Raw genomic sequence first — 16,504 nt, 5'->3', positions numbered from 1 at the left:
ATTACAAAAATTAGTATATGCAGCTTCAGTGAAAAAGGAGTAATTTTCCTTGGTTTCTGATAAAGCAATATGTACAGTATGTGTGCTCTCAGCATTAAAAACACCACTAAAACCAGAATAAAAATACACTGCAGATTTAGACTGGCTTGAAACCTGGATAAATAAGATAACTGGGAAAGTCTTCCGTTAATTTATCACAAAGACGTATAACTTAAAATCTGTGACAAAGGACACCTGATTAGCTGCCTTAGCTGAAGCAGAAAGAGTTCCTGTTTCTTTCAATCACTTTGTAGTCTTTCTTCCTGTTTCACTGATATGCTGTCTCACTTACAGATAACCTGAATGAACTAGTAAGTCATGTTTACTTTGTCAACACAGCACAGTTCAGTAATATAAACTATAGAAAGAGAAGCAAAGAATCCTCAGGAGGGGCCACATTTAAGGCAATACAAGCAAAAAAGAAGATATTGTGCAATGTGAGATCTTGATCATTTTTTTACAACCACTTAGCTTTAATTAAGTTGTAACGTGCTCTGCTCTTAAAAGCCTTCAGGTTAGAGGACCTTGACCCAGGGTTTAGGACAGGGATGGAGAACCTGAGACCTGCAGATGTTGCTTGACTCCAGCTCTCATCAGCTAGCATAGCGAATAGTCAAGGATGGTGGAAGGTGTACTATATAGCAACATCTGGAGGGCCACAGGTTCCCCATCACTGGTTTAAGAGCATGAAAGCTCTGCAGCCAAATTCATGGGATCTGAATATTACAAAGCTGTGTCTGGAAAATTTAAGACTAACAGGTATTGAGGAGATGTTCATCGAACTTGCAGATGACACCAAACTGGGAGGGGTAACCGATGCTGCACTAAAGATGACCTTAACAGATTGGAGAACTGGGTCAAAACTAACAAAATGAATTTCAATAAGGACAAATGTAAGGTTCTACATTTAGGCTGCACAAATATACTGGGGGACACATGGCTTGCCAGTAGTACATGTGAACAGGATCTAGGGGTCTTAGTAGACCACAAGCTTAATATGTGTCACCAGTGTGATGCAGCAGTGGGGGAAAGCTATTCTAGGCTGCATCAACAGAAATATAGTGTCCAGATCAAGGGAAGCAATAGTACCACTCTATTTTGCCTTGGTCAGACCACACCTGGAATACTGCGTCCAGTTCTGGGCACCACAATTTAAGGATATTGACAAGCTGAAATATGTGCAGAGCAGGGCAACCAAGATGATAAAGAGGCTGGAAACCAAGCCTTATGAGGAACAGCTGAGGGAATAGGGTATGTTTAGCCTGGAAAAGAGGAGACTTGGAGAAAATATGATAGCCACCGTTAAATCTCTAAAGTGCTGTCACGTAGAGGATGGAGCAAGCTCTGGAGGGTAGGTCCTGAACCAATGGATTCAAGTTACAAGAAATGAGATTCCGACTAAACACTAGGAAGAACTTTCTGGTGGTAAGAGATGTTCAACAGTGGAACAGACGCCAATGAGAGGTGGTGACTCTCCTTCCTTGGGGGTTTTTAAGCAGAGGTTGGATGGCTATCAGTCATGCATGATCCAGTTGAGATTCCTGCTTTGCAGGGGGTTGGATAAGATGACTCTCAAGGTCATAGTAGTAAAGGAAACTTGCTTATGTCAGGCCAGAGTATTTAGTCAAGTAGCTCAGTGTTGTCTACTGTGATTGGCAGCATCTTTCCAATGCCACAGGCAGAAGTCCATCACCTGCAACCCAACCATTTAACTGGAGATGCTAGGGATTTAGCCTGGGGCCTTCTGCATACTGCAATGGCCCTTTCTTTTGGTCCTATCTTAGAGGCCTTTAGGAAAGCAGTAAGTGACACTGAAATTTTTAGTTTAGTTCAGGTGGATATCCAGGTCTGCTGCTGAATGGTAATGCTAGAGGCAACACTTGTTACAAAAATAATGTTACGATTATAAATTGTTGCCAATGTGAGTCTTTAAGTAGATCTAGAATTCTAATAAATGTTAGACCAAAAGAACAGGATGCTTCATTTTATGATCTATGAGATTCCTTTAAACACTGTAATCCTATGGTACATACCTCTGCATAAAGCATATTTCAGTGGAAATACCCAAGGTGCTTGATACGTGGTTGCTGCAGAAAATGGCTGTCTCTGTCAAGCAAATTGTCCGACTTTATAAGATTTGGTTAGGCTTAACATTTCATTTCCCCAAATTCTGCCACCCTGCACCCTATCACTGGCTGCCAGTTGTAGAGGCAAGGAAGTATTGGGGTAAATCTGACAAAATTATACTGGAGTAGAGGTGGGTAACAAGAGGACTGCATTTTGGGCAACAGGTCTATATCAAGCATTAAATCCATTTTCACCCTTTTATTGTGCACTGGGGTAGGGGGAAGAATGCCAGCTCTATATGCTTTCATAGATCTACAACTGACAGGGCTTTGGTTTGGTTTGTGCAAGCTAAGCAATGGAAAGAGGGCTAATTGCATGTTTATCAACACTCACAGATAAATGTGTTTCAGCAACATGATCCCTTTCTTGCCCATACCTTTCCACAAATGTAGTTAAGCTCCCCACCCTGTCTGGCCTACTGCCTGTGAAGGCACATACTGCTGATATGCCAACAAGAGACTTTAAACACAAACAAACACACACAGTGAACTAGAGAGACAGTGTTACAATATAAGGCTGGGAAATGCACTCACAGGTAACTTTAGTACTAGAAACTGTATGTTGCAAGATCAAATATGAAAAAATAAGTTTCCCATGGTTAATAGTCTAACATTAACTTACATGAGGTTTTGATATCAAGTATGCCATATTCAGGTTTTTGCCATTGATTATGCATTTTAGGAGATGCTGGTGCTTTCAATGGTTATGCTTACAGCAATCGCTGAAAGAACTCTTATTTCTGACAATTTCAAAGGTCAAAATAATGTAGCTTGATAAATCTAAGAGTGCCACATTTGAGACTTCACACCCATTTGTATTCCTTATACTAATTGCTGAAACTACATGTGAACATCTGCATCCCACATTAAAGCAAACGATTCATGCTGTTGCCTCCCTGAAACACTCAATTTTAAAATTATTATCCATATAATCAGCATTATACCACTAAATAATTATCATTTATTCCACATGAAATCAAATGTCAATCTGAGCTATTTCCATTCTTAATAATTTATTTAGGGAGCTTTTAAGCAATTAGGGTCATGCTGCTGTACAACACAAGAGTAAGAAAGGTTGCTTATAAAAAGTTGTAATCAAATTTTATTTGAAAGGTAAGGGCAACATGCTCCAGAGCTTGACCACCTTACAGTGCACACCCACTCACAGGTGCTGTAAGCTCTTTGGTCCAGAAATTTGACAAAATGTTACTGCCATGGAAATTTCCCACACAGATACGGCACTCTGTCCTGAACACAGATGACATCAAACACCACTTTGCATAGGCAGCATGGACAGTTTAGCTGCAATGTAATAAAAAAACAAACCAACCACAACCATCTTCAGCAGTCTTCAAGCTGTATTCATTGCAGCATACAAAGCAAATTCAGCACACTACAGAAATATTCAACAACCCATTCAAGAACTGCAAAACCTGCAGCCAGTGAAGCACTTTATATGATGGGCTCCTTTCAAATAACCCCCAAATGCCTATAGGCAACTACAAACTCGCCCACCAGTTTGCCTTTTGTTTCCCAAGCTCAAATAAGCTACCCGGCTCTATCACACAGTCTTCTGTCATAGCATACAACACGTTTGAGTCCCCAAGCGCTGTTCCAAAGGAAAGTCCTCTGCGACGGTATCTCACCACTGTGGAATGTCTTCAATGCTCCTTACGCAGTGAACGGACAAGCTCCCCTCTCTCTCTCCCTTACGCTTCCTCGCACAACTTGCAACCTACCTGTGTGTAATAGAAGATAAATGCATTCTCCAACTCCAGCAGTTCCCCCAAATCACCTCAGTCCGGCACTAAGGTAAAATGAGATGGTCTCGCTAGCCTGTTCAGCTCCTTTGGTAGAAATACTGCCTGAGTCAGCTTTCGGCTATCGAAACCCTAATGCACAAAAGGCTCCACAGGAACCTGATTCACAACTTTCTCATTGCCCACACCAAATGCAGTCGTCGGCATCGCTAAGAGCCTTAAATGAAACATGACATCATTCAATTCAGGAACAGGACAATAGACACCACTGTGGGTAACTTTAAATGCACACTTCGCTGAGCAACACGCCACTAACTATTCTCTTTAGGTGGGGGAGGGACGCCAAGCAGCTCCACTACATTCTGATTGCTTTCCTTCAACCAGTGATTAACTCTACACAACACTAAGAAAAATGCAAAGAAAATATGAGCTGGGACAGATAAAATCAATGTCCTGTTAGTGCAGGAGAATAATAGTTTTAAGAGTACAGAAATAGGTAAATTGATACCCCTGAATTGCACCAACATGTGAAGACAGTTTTGGCATATTAAAAATGGCTGGCGCTGCACTGCAAATTTAACAGCAACATTTTGGCCTTTATACTTTAACTTTTTATCTGTCCCCCACCACCACTGCAATAAATTGAAATTAAAGATTTTCTTTAAATTAAAAGGATGCATTCTTGCTAAAAATAAAATAAATATAAATATAAGGCATAGAGGAGTTTGCATACACATACACCTGATGAAGCATTTATATTTTTTTAAATATAAAAACATGAACAGAAAACGCTATAAATATTTTTAGTGGGTTTTTTTTTTTAAATAATTCAAACTATAATATGCAGCCGTATGACAAAATGACACCAATGCCAGGTTCCTTAAACTAAGTAATGGTATCAGGGCACTTATTATGTCCAGTCCAGTTCTGCACTTCCCTTAAAACCTGTATCAGGTATTTCTAAAATGTTAGTAATATCAAAACTACCAGGCCACAATTTCACAAATTTTAGTCTGTCTAATAATTGCACTGCATACAGATGGAGCACACATCTTGAATGTAAAAGGTCTCCAACAATCTCATCGAACCATCATGAGTGGTGCAGTTTCTGGTACACCTGTGGGAGATTGCAGTCAAATCCAACAATGCATATTCTTGCTAGTTAGTAAGTTTAGGAACTAACGACCACAGAGGTGTATTGCTGATAGGCAGAGACTCAGACCATAGAAATATAATTGGCAGAGAGGGCTCTTTATGAAGTCAATTCCCCTCCTCTCTGGAGTGGGGAGAAACAAAGAAGCATTTCGTGTTCCCCACTCCCTTCCTTTGACCAGCAATGAGGGCAGACATGCCCTCTGCTTGCTCCAGCTCAGGCACATGCCTAAGACTGTTTCTAATGTAAATATAAGTATTTTACCTGCATATAGCCTCTCCTACATATTAAAACCCATCCCACAAAACCAACTATCACATATTGATTTCAAAATATGCTGGACCTTGGTTTGTTTTTGTTTTTTTATGTTTGTCAAGCAAAAGTGCATACTAAAACATCACTGCATACATATTATCTATGCCCTAAGTATTAAGAGAATGTGAGTATGGCATACTAGTTTGTAAATTAAAAACCCTATTATCTTGTCTTGGCTATATCAGTCCTGCATCCACCTTTGTTGCCTTCTACTTTATTCTCCCCCCCCCCCGCCAGCAGCTGATTGGGGCCTTTTCTAGTCTCCTATGAGGCTCTCCTCTCTGTCTGAAGGGCGAAGAGGAGAGCTAGCATTCCTGCTTCCTGTCATCCAACTGCCATCATCCAACCCCAGTTTCTACAACACCCCTCCCCAATTCTCCTTCATCCGCCTCATCTGTCTGAGCTTGCCAATTCATGCCTGATCCTGATAGGGCCTTATGACTGATGACATCACTTCAGGTTTAGGCAACTGGCCTTAGAAATTCTCAAGCTGATACAAGATATGAATCAGAGAAATTGAAAAACTACATTTCAAACAATGCACACTGGTCACATAAGGGATGTTGTCTCAAACTGTTCTGTGGACATCTTTCTGCAAGGTATGTGTCAGGGCTCAGGTATGCTCATTCAGCATGTCTAAACCCTGCAAGCAACTCTGTCACTATGCTGATCTCCATTACCATGTGGTACACTGTGGACCAGAGGTTTAGCACACTGAGTATCAGTTCACGTAGTTTTGTTTTCACATTAAAAGCTTAACTGGCAGCATGTGAAATTCCCACATACGCATGGTTTATTGCAACATCGTAATAAAGTTTTCTTTTTAATCTACAGTAAAGTTACCTTTACTACTATCCAACGTAACAACCTCTGAAAATTCATAGAATTGCCAGAGCAGGAAATGGAAGATGTGGACATTTATAAAAGGATATCCTATAAAGAGAATATTATTTTGTCCAAATGAGATCTTAATTTTGTTTATTGCTGCAAGTATCTATTATTATTATTATTATTATTATTATTATTAAAAAGCTGTCTGTTTGAAATGTTCAGAAATGTATGGTTTTGAATGCCCCTTTGCAATAAAAATTAACCATGCTTTCAAAAACATATACGTTTCCTAAATGCAAATCAACTATAAATGACCGAGGGGGATATTGTGGTCTCAATTCAATGATTTGCAAGCATTAAGTTTCCTACTTCAGGAATCTTAACAAACCATAAATGAAATACAATCAACTCAGATCTTTTAGAGGACATTCTGACTTCTTCCCCAAAGTGCAGGGCTATGTATTAATAACCCTCTGCAATGCAGTGCAATGATTATTTAAACCTGTACATCATACTGCAGAGATTTCTATATAAAACAAAAGCTTTTATCTCGCTGATACGCTAAAAACCCAAGTTTTGTATACACATTGTATATACATCGATTCCAGTTTGCAGAAAATGCTTTCTTTCTTACTTTTAAAAGTTTAATAAGATGCTTGACAGAATACTCCTTGAAAACCCCCACCCACCCGACCTTATAGCCAAAATGATTCCAGTTGTGATCTGCAATTTTTTCCATTGTATTTCAAAGCACTATGGAGGCAAATACATTATCATTCTAGTAGCAGACTGACAACATCACTCCTAATTCTAGTAATGCAATATATTCCCACCAAGAAGATCTTTTTCCCAGTTTGTTCTTTGCCAGTCACCCTATTTTCTTTCTCAAGATCGTAACACAGGAATGCTAGAAAGGTTTATTTACGCAACGTTTTTGTTATTTGGATTATGGTTCTTTTCATCAAAATGGATTTTTCCTCCTCTGCAACTTACAGCAAGAGAAGAAGGGCTCCCTCCAGACTTCCTGCAACAGACTTCCTCACTCACCCCTTGCTCAAAAGCTTCCTTCTGTGGAATTCAGTTTCCCCAAACCACCATCACTGGGTTCCATTTATTACCCTACTGTTCTTTGAAGTCTGCACAGCTATCACTTCTGTGGCTGAAAAGATAAGCTTTTCTAATTTAAATTTTAAAATTTGTACCAAAGACTAGCTTGTCTCTTCACCAGCTAAACCAGGGGTCAGCAAACTTTTTCAGCAGGGGGCCGGTCCACTGTCCCTCAAACCTTGTGGGGGGTTGAACTATAGGAGGGGGGAACTGAACAAATTCCTATGCCCCACGAATAACCCAGAGATGGGTTTTAAATAAAAGCACACATTCTACTCATGTAAAAAACAAGCTGATTGCCAGACCGTCCGTGGGCCGGATTTAGAAGGCGATTGGGCCAGATCTGGCCCCCTGGCCTTAGTTTGCCTACCCATGAGCTAAACAGTTAAATGGCCAATCACCTAGACTTTGCTATTCTTACTTTCCCATTCCATTAACTGCACTTCAGAGATAACTGTACATGAAGACAAAGCAAATGACTTAGCCTCTTCCAAACAAGATTACTCCACAACTTTATGACAGTTCAAGTCCAGCTTTAGCCTGCCCCTGAATTCAGAATACAGATACATGTCTTCCTTCCCACAAGTTATCCTTGCATCAGAGTGAATTCAAAGGGTGGTGTGGGATGCTCTATTCATGCTGGGCAGGGTAGACAGAACTCTCTTGGCCAGCCAGTCACTCACCTTGTGCAATGCTTTAAAGACATTTGGAAGCACCAAGGTTGATCCTTGCTGCTTCTAAGCAGCAATGTTGGTGAACTTCATAATATACTAACTAAACCGATTCTGACTTGAGGTGAAGGATCACTACTTGTCTCAAAACAAAGCAAAACCCAGATGAAGTGAAACTAACTCCTTCCCTGAATCCTCTTCTCGGCACATTCTGGAATAATAAAAGGATGTGAAGGGTTTGTGGCAACCACCAGTAATGCCCAGTTACCAATGACAACCAAAACTGGTTGACTCCTTTGGATTAGTTTGCACTTTTAATTAACAGCTGGGCTTGAAGCCTTGCCTCCAGCCTAATTCCTTACCTTACAAGCTTTGCGACCCACTTGCACTTAGGTCAACTCCATTTTCAAAGTATTCCCCACTCCCCCTGAGAGAAGATTTGGAAAAGATGTTGACTTGTTATGTTTTTGTAGAATACACCCTCCTTCCACTCACATTACTAATTCTCCTCCAGGTAGTCCAAACACAGATAATGGATAAGCATATGGAAAGAAGGAAATCTTAGAAGGAGGGCATATAATCACAGGGTAAAGGTTTTCCTAATCCTACATAGATATAAGATGATTTGGAATATGGTAACCTCACTGGAACTTATGTATCTTAGGAAACAGAAAAACTGGACAAATAAGTTTCTAGAATAAGGGTCTCAACAAACAATGTTTGGGAATGACAAGTTCCTGGATAATATATATCCTTATTAGTTATTTACCATGCTTTATTAATTGATCAGGTGAAATATATTATTTATATATTAGGATACTATTTTTCTAAGGTTTGAAATAAAGTAAGGTAAGCCTAGGTATTTGTAGGTGGTGTACTCTGTGCTATGATTTTTTTGATCTGCTAAAAATGCAGATGTCACATTTTTTGGAATGATTTGGTTAAACCACTGAGCCTGGGGCTTGCTGATCAGAAGGTCTGAATCCCCGTGATGGGGTGAGCTCCTGTTGCTGGGTCCAGCTCCTGCCCACTTAGCAGTTCAAAAGCACATCAAAGTGCAAGTAGATAAATAGGTACCGCTCCAACGGGAAGGTAAACAGCGTTTCCGTGAGCTGCTCTGGTTCGCCAGAAGCGGCTTAGTCATGCTGGCCACATGTTCCGGAAGCTGTACGCTGGCTCCTTCGGCCAGTAACACGAGATGAGCGCCGCAACCTCAGAGTCAGACACGACTGGACCTAGTGGTCAGGGGTCCCTTTACCTGTACTAGCTCTCCAGTTTATCCTTTGCCCATATAACTAATATCAGCATATTTCGCATCCATGGGGAGCAAAAGCTAGCAAGAGAAAGAATAACCTAGATATATGCTATAAGGAACACTGGGAATGACTGCTATAGCACTTTACGTCTTGCTTGTGGGTTCTCCACAGGCATCTGGTTGGCCAATGAAGGACAGGAAAGCAGAACTAGATGGACCTTCTTACATTATTAGGAATCTGGAGACTATGAACAGAAGACTTGACTCCCTGAAGCTTTCTCCCAAGAAAATTGGTGGACTCCTAGTTAGATCAGGGGTGGGGAAACCTCCACTTCATGGGACAAAATTGACCCACAAGGCCATTTCCTAAAAACACACCCACCAGCTGTCACTGGTGATGCCAATTGATGTTTTTAATCCTACACTGGCGATGGGCACTGCTCCCAGCAGGGAAAAGGATCATGCAGCCAAGGCAGCCGGATTTAATCCCTGCTCATCAGCTGGGAAGTGAGGCTTAAAGCCCTTAGCAGAACTGCTGTTTGAAGCAGCACACACTTCTCCTTTAAGTCAATGGGCTGGCAGCAGTGGAGTAAGGAAGAGGAGTCCCCCCCCCACATGCCCCTGCCACTGCCTGCCCACTTGCTTTAAGAAGTGCAAGCTGTTTCAAACAGCACTGTGTTAAACAGGCTAATGCCTGTAAAATCTACAACGAAGAACATTGTCTAGTTCGAACGGACTTAAATATACCGTATATACTCGAGTATAAGTCGACCCAAATATAAGCCGAGGCACCTAATTTCCCTACAAAAATGTGGGAAAGCTTATTGACTCAAGTATAAGCCGGTTCACCTTTGCCACTGTGGTAGAGGAGGAACGAGCAGCCCAAAGCAGCCCTTTGGGCTGCTCCTTCCTCTTCCTCCTTTGCTGCTGTGGAGCTCACCCCGTCGCAGGGTTTCGAACCGCCATTCTTCTGATCAGCAAGCCCTAGGGCTCTGTGGTTTAACCCACAGCACAATGTTCCCTTGTGTTATACAGAGAAGGCTGGGATCCTGTCCTGTTTAAGCAGGAGCCAGGGAAAGTGAGCACATTGTGGGGTTTTAATACTTCCTTAACTGATAGGCTTTCTGCCTTCTGGGGTCTAAAGTTTGCATTTATGTGAGCAGTTCAGGAATGGAACAAGCTGCCTGGGGAGAGTAAAGAACCACCGTTCTTGTACACTTCTTAAGGAATGGTTGACTTGAGTATAAACCGAGGGCAGCTTTTAAAGCACAAAAAGTGTGCTGAAAAACTAGGCTTATACTCAAGTATATACGGTAACTGCTCTATTTATTGTCTTAGGCATAAAGCAGCCAACTGTGTGAAAATAGTTTAAGGAGGCATTGGCAAAATTGCCATTTTTAAATGCAACTGCCCTAAACGCTCATGAATACATTCAAGTGGCACAGGGCTTTGCTGCATCCCACCCTGATCTTTCCCTACCCCATGGGTGGGCACAATAAAGCCTTCCACACAAAAGTTTCCAACACAAATGAATAACAGCAAAAACACTGGCCACACAGAAAGGTCAAGCTGCTCTCATTACATGTGCACAGCAGGGCCACAGCATGGTAAGCATCAGAAATTTTCCCGCAGATATAAAACACTACACTTTTTCACTTCACATTGTTGATTCTATTTTTTTGTAACTGAAGGGTGCATAATTAGGAACTTTCAGAGTATATTTATCTATTAGCATGAGTTACATTCAGGAGCAACATACACAAAGCTTCTTTCCCCCTTATCTGAGGTAATGGACTATCCTGGATTAATAAACTAGAAATTTACCTCTGTTTTGCAATTTGTAACTAATTTATGAACTGATCAGTATTGAGGTTCAATCTTGCACTGCAAGCATGTTCTTAATAGCCTTTCCTTCTTGTCTCAAACTTAACTCTGAGAGGGTTAGTGGTGGCACAGAAATGTCACCTGTGATAGCGAAGTCAGAAATGGAGCTTGTAATGAGGGATGACTACTCCACATTTATGGACAAATTTGGGTTTCTGCTACCCTGATGTCCACCTTATATACCCCACCAGTTTTCATGTCAAATGAATGAATAGTTTTGCAAAAAAAGAGGGATTTTTAAATTCATAATGTACTGTATGTTATGCTGATTTTACTCCTTCCAAATGACATTTCTGACCTTTAGCTGCTATGGAAACAAGTCGCCTATATAGGCCAACTCTTTAATTATGCAATGATCCATTTTCAAAAGAAAAAAGGGGATGTCCCAGGCTATCTGCTTCGCAAAAGACACTGAATGTTGAACACTGTTCGTTCTGTGGTAAAGACTTCTAAATTTAAGTGTGATGAACAGTACAAAAAACAAGGTATAATTTGCTGCACAATAAGGGGGCAGGAAAAACCCTACCTTTGCATGCTGGATGCAAAATGGGGTAATTCAGGCTACACACAGCAGGAATCTACCATTTTCAGCTGACTGCAATAGGTAGACTAGACCCGGAATGTCCAACTTCCAAGAGACTGAAATCTACTCCCACTATAAATAAACTGGCAGTGATCTACCCATTTGATTGACCAGAGTTGTTGAGCTATTTGGAGGGAGGAGGACAAAAGTTTTGGAACTTTTCTTAGGGGGAGAGACCAGAGTTGTTGAACTTTTTTTAGGTAGAAAGATCAAAGCAGAGTTGTTGATCGACCAGGGACAGCCCGAAATCGACTGGTTGGACAGGCCTGGACTACTAGACCATTCCTAATATTTTCAATTACTGTTTAGCCTTGCACAATGGAACATGAAATCAGAAAAAAACTGCTTTTAAAAATGCAAAAATACCATCTCATAATATTTCTATTCTTTCTGAGTGAAGTAGTGGGCTGAGGGAGAGGTCTGTACCCTCTCACTTTAAGATTAGAGCAAGGCACCAAAATCTTTTCTTAAACTTACCTGCCAACTGCAGAACATTTCATTTGTCAGTTTCCATAAGTAAAGTCCTACAAGAAAGACTCCATGACTGAAAAAAATATATAGCAGAGAGCACAGTCACCAGGATACATGAACAAGAATGTGGCACCTCTGGAAAGGACAAATGAAAGCCAAGGGCCTGCTACCAATGGAAGAATGCTGCATTAGGCCACTAGGATCAAAGGAGTAGTCAGTGAAATCAACAGGGACGCAATCACATAATTTGTGAGCAATTTGGGGGAAAGCATAGAACTGAAGCAGCTAAGGAAAATATAGTTGTGCCACATTATGATCATCATACAAAGACTGCTGGAAGTGGTGTCCTGTGTGATGATTTACCGTATCATAATACATCGTTTTGGCCTGAAGAGTTTTCACACTGGTATCAGCCTCCTTCTAGAACAGCCTTTCTCAACCTTGGGTCCCAAGATGTTTTTGGCCTACAACTCCCATCATTCCTGACCAGTGGGTCCTGCTACCTAGGGATGATGGGAGTTGTAGGCCAAAAACATTTGGGGACCCAAGGTTGAGGAAAGGCTGTTCTATAAGTAGTAATGCTAATTCTGGTTACATCACTGAAGAAATGAGATAATTGCTACTTCTCAACTTTTAAAAGGAATCAAAAAGCCACTAACTCTCAGCCTGTGCAGACATTTCATTGCTGAACAATGCGGCACATTCACTACTGAATGAACCCCAGAGCATGGCGAGTCTCTGGGAGGCCACTAGACTGGTTATTATTGCACTAAGCATAACCCTCTCATAAGAGCTATTAGCTGGCATGCTTGGTGGAAAATCAGTGTTTCTCTGGAAGCAGCTGTTAACCACTACCACCCCACTTCATTTCTCCTTTTTATTTAAAAGGACAAGGAATGCCTAGGCTTGGCATATTCCAAGTTTTCCATGCAAATTTTTATCTTTTAAAACTCTCTCTATGCAAATGATATATACAAAATATCTGGGCCAGGAACCAAAGAGTTACTTACTATGAAATAGTTTTGCCCACCTACCCACCATCTCATGCCATATAACAAACTGTTCTTTAAAGTACCCTATGTTTCTAAAGCAGTTTGTCATGCCATATACTTAAGATTAGGAAACACAAATCTAAAGCTGGCTGGATGTTTGGAACTGCTTATACAGGTCTCTTTGGGTCCCAGACCTGCCAAAATTCTACTTCTTTGCTTTGGTACTAGGTAAAGATTATGGTGTTTTGTTTTGTTTTGTTTGTTTTTTTAAATAATAATGTAATAGTAGTGAGCAGAGTGAACATGTGCATTAAGGACAGAATCATTTATACAGCAGACTTCAGCTTTGCATTTTTTCCAGCATCAGTTCACAAAGAGTCTAGCTGTTGTCCATTTATTTTTTTTAAAGAGCTTGCCTCTTTGGCAGTGAAGGAAGCCAGCTAAACTGTGACTGCATATATAGACAATGCAGCTCCAAACCACAGATCAAGTTCAGTAAAGCCTGTATCTGTATCCAACTGTTACATTTAATTATACAAACTAATGAGGGAATACATTGTATGTATATTGCTTTAACTGTTCAGCACAACAAATAAACACAAAGTGTGGAGTACCCACAGCAAGAGAGATTTTGATCAGATGTGTATCAAAGGTAGCACAGATCATGCTAAAACAAGAGCCCTCTCTTAATTTTTTAACCTTCTCCCTTGCACTGCAGTCCCACCTGTTCAGGAGGGACCCTATATCCTCTGGAGAGAGTTATCGGGGGGGGGGGGTACAGGGGAGGAAGGGAAAAATCAGTTTTGCAAGCTGCCTTTCACTCACACAAGCAGTGGAGACAACTCACTAATTAATTAACAATAGAGTTTGGAATGCAGCATTCAAAATCTTCTGGTAACCTTGCATCTAGTGGGGAATGCTTTGTCTGGAAGCAAAAAATGGCATCCTATTATAGTTGCAAGGATTGTGGAAAGCACCAGACAAAAGGATTACGGATCAATTTGTAATTCCAGAGCCCTTGGCTTTGGTCAGAATTTATTAGCAGCACAAACTGTCATGGAATGTGTGCTCCATCTGCTTCTTGTTACCTTCATTCATGAGAACTGCCATCTAAAAATGATAATTTCAGAGTATTTTTTTCCCATATACATACAAAGCTTGATAAAAAAATCAAATGTCTCTTTAATATTATTGGTAAAGGACATTAACCCTAATGGGACATTGTAAACATAAATAGTTTTGTGATACCAAACTCACTTCTACCACCACCAGTGTAAATGCTTTCCCTAAAACCTTAAATGATATAAATTATAAACATCTGTATTTCCATGGGTTTGTATCCTTCACATATGGCATCTCCTTTTTATATGGCACTAAGTGTGCCAAAATGGGGGCAAGAAGCAAAGTCATTATTTTGACATTAGCCATTCTGACCTCAAGATGAGGATCTAAGACCCTGATGCTGATGCAGAACAAAGTGTGAAAAGGGTTCACCTCTGTCTGTCCTGAGACAACTGCACTGAGAAGTACAGTGGAGGAAAGTATCATGGTGGCAAGCTAAGGTTTTCTTTTTTTGGGGGGGGAATTGCCCTTCATTCTTCTTTACCAAGTTCATCAGGTAAAGGAAGAGGAAAATGGACACTAAGCAGGAGGTAAGAGGTGGCTTCTCTCTTTTGGAATGCCGGGCAGAATGAACATGCGTCTCTTGAAATTAACTGAGGGGGGTTGGAGGAGCTGAACGAGATTTGAATGTTTTTAGCTAGGTTAGTTGAAGGCGAACTGATTTGGAAGGTTGGGAGTTTCAGAAAGCTCAGATCTCTCTCTGCCTTGAACTCAAGTTTGTGACCTTGGGCAAGTCACTTGCCATTCAGCCTCACTGGTCTGCCTTCTGGTGCAGGAGCAAATGTGGAATCAAAAGGAGCAATTGAATGTTGAGCCCCCACCTCTGCCTTGCACTCAGATTGTAGTCTTGGGCTATTCCATTCAATGCCATAAGCCAAAGAAGAGTGATACCATCCCGAAAATATTTTACATACTTTTCAACTAAAAGGAATTGTCATTATGAGATGGCTGCATTGATCTCCAAGGATATCTAACTCCTTTGGAAGAAACTTCCAATATGCTATTATCTAAAGACTGAAATGCTTATTTCTGGATATTTATCAGGTTTCTTTTCTAAGCTTTGGTCACCCCAAACCCCATATCTATTTTCTTAGATTGTTGACTCTATAACACACACACACACACACACACACACACACGTATGATAAAAGCAAAAGCAAAGCTGCTGCAGTGTATTTATAGCCTTTTGGAATCTATAAATATTACAAGCAATAGGACGTTGTTTTCATATATTTACATCCTAATCCATGCAAGTTAAATGGGACTTGTTTCCAAGGAAGTAAGCCCAGGACTGAAGTCTTTTGGCAATCACAAGAAAGCAGGCTATGAAAAGGCATAAAAGCTGAAGCTCACAAAACGCAGTTATATTCATTTTTGAGCAAAATCCTTTCAAACGTGCTTAAGACACACAGTTATAAGAATGCAATACAGTACGTGTAAAGATGCATAAGAGGAGAAAACAGACACAGAGGAGAGTTAACAAGAATCAAAGGAAGTACAAGAAAAGAATTGCTTACCCTACAGATGCTTCCTCTGCAACAAACAAGCTCATTTTTCACAGGGCTGGATGGGTAAACCTACCCACACTCCATTAAATCAATTGTTCATTCTGCAAATTGGCTTAAAGCTGCTCTTGGGCATTTTATACATAGAGATGCAGCTGCCTAGAAATGCATCTGCAAAGTGAGGCAAAAACAAACAACACCACATTCACATACCGAAGAGAGAGAGAGAGAGAGAGAGAGAGAGAGCGCACCCACGGGATCGCTAATGAATTCTCTGAAAGAACCAGCCTAAATGGCTATTCACTGAAAGGTGTTCAACACAAGATTAACAAGTGGCTAAGAGCCACCCTCCGGTTTTGATTTTTAAAGCTGCAGTTTTTGATACCACTGCTGGCAACCAGCCATCACTGCAGGCCTCAAAAAGTAGTGGAAAGCTTAAAAGGGGGGGAAGAGCCTGCCGGGAAAATTCTTCTAAGCCTGCAGCTCTGCAGCACTCTCGTTCTTTACAATAAGAAAGAGCAAGAACCCTCATCCCATCGCCAGTCTTTCAATGCAAACTCTAAAAAGGAAATGTAAGGAGGTCTATGTGACGAATCACTTAGCCCAGCTCTAATATAGTAAATATTATGACCTGAGCATTCTGTCAAGGTTTGAACATGTGGGCTACTCTTAAAAATAAAACCACACACA

The 16,504-nt window shown here is 40.8% G+C and overlaps 1 protein-coding gene across 4 annotated transcripts in view; it reads right to left on the bottom strand.

Moving 5' to 3' along the window:
• Positions 1-16,504, bottom strand: part of PLEKHG1 (pleckstrin homology and RhoGEF domain containing G1) — a 99,918-nt gene that overhangs the window by 40,005 nt on the left and 43,409 nt on the right. The window contains exon 2 of one of the 4 annotated variants that reach the window (XM_033143988.1): positions 15,827-15,985. The exons of 2 other annotated variants lie outside the window; for them this stretch is intronic. The gene's annotated coding sequence lies outside the window, so the exon portion shown is untranslated. Of the gene's footprint in view, positions 1-3,908; positions 4,146-15,826; positions 15,986-16,504 lie in introns of those variants that run through there. One more of the 4 variants, XM_033143989.1, reaches the window with a different exon arrangement.

Source organism: Lacerta agilis, chromosome 3 (assembly GCF_009819535.1).
Source record: "Lacerta agilis isolate rLacAgi1 chromosome 3, rLacAgi1.pri, whole genome shotgun sequence".
In the NCBI taxonomy this organism is placed as follows: domain Eukaryota; kingdom Metazoa; phylum Chordata; class Lepidosauria; order Squamata; family Lacertidae; genus Lacerta; species Lacerta agilis.
Note: the sequence above shows the minus strand (reverse complement) of the source record. Positions and strands in the feature narration are given on the sequence as shown.